Source organism: Penaeus monodon, chromosome 15 (genome assembly GCF_015228065.2).
Source record: "Penaeus monodon isolate SGIC_2016 chromosome 15, NSTDA_Pmon_1, whole genome shotgun sequence".
Lineage (NCBI taxonomy): Eukaryota > Metazoa > Arthropoda > Malacostraca > Decapoda > Penaeidae > Penaeus > Penaeus monodon.
Genome location: NC_051400.1, coordinates 24,370,122 through 24,371,436, shown reverse-complemented (window position 1 = coordinate 24,371,436; position 1,315 = coordinate 24,370,122).

Below are 1,315 nucleotides of genomic sequence, written 5' to 3'. Positions count from 1 at the left end.
ACCATACACGCACAGAACCTTTGTTTTTTAAAGGATCAGATTATATGTTCATTAGGTCTTAATGCATATACATTCAAACCGATATTTAGTTCAAGCTGTTTCACGGTAGAGTCTAGTTTCTAATTTTAACCGCATGTCACTGAGCTCAGAATATGGAAAATTATAAACGATCTTTTTATGATTCAGTTTATTGTTGAAGCGGTGTGTTCTTGCAGACTGACGTCACTCACTGGCCATGGGTTGGGGGGGGGCGGTGCCAAGCGAAAGGCGACGGGGGAGGACCCTCACTGGGCGGCCGACGCGCAGTCGAAGTCGCCGGGCGGCACGCCTGGGGGCAGAGGTGAAGGCTCCGCTTAGGGGCATGCGAAAAGAGATTCTCCGATGACGGAGAAAAGAACGATAAAAAGAATCAAAGCCTGTCCAAGCAGCTATTAGTGTGAGAGACAGCGGAAGCAGAATGTATATTCATATACTCACACGTGTGGCCATTGTAGACCTTGTCGCCTTTGCACTCCAGGTATCTCACGTAGTCGTATCCTTCCCCATTGAAGCTGCAGATGTGGAAGCCGCGGCAGTTATTTTCTGTGTAAATAGTTCGGTTAGGGCATGGAGTTGGGGGAAAGGAGCTAAGAGAGATGGATTAGAGGTACAAATCACATTACACGTCCTGAGATATCTAATCTGTTCATGACACATTCACCTGGAAGACGAAATAATAAAATCATATGTTAATGTTACACACGCTCCGTCTCTTTAAAACATTATCTAATAACATCACACTAAAAGACAGTCATTTGTTTATTCACATGGAACAATAAGCCACACAATTTCCCCTTGGCTTACCTATGTCGGCAAAAGTTCCGGCGTTCGTGCACTCGAAGCTGTGCACGGAGAGCACGAGGGCGCAGACGAGGGCGAAGACGGCCAAAACCTTCATTGCGGCGGCGATGGAACTGAGCGAGTGGGAATGAAAGCGATTTGCTCTTGGTATGGCCAGAGAGAGCCGGCGCCGGGCTCATATAGGCCGCGGGACTGGCGCCGGTGCAGCTGTGTCAACGGACCCGCATTGACCACTGCCAATTAAGATGATTTGTTCCTCTGCTCCCAGATGTCTTTTTAATAAAATCCAGGTTAAGTAGACGTTAATTTCATCATTCACCTTCAGAGCATGACAGCTACAATAAACTCATTACGGTCACACAAATGATCATTCGTATTTCCCCACGACTACATCAGACTCAAGCTCCACTGAATATGAGACTAATTGGGGCTCGGCTTCTCTATGAATTCTTGAAAGTGACAGTTTCCTAAATAC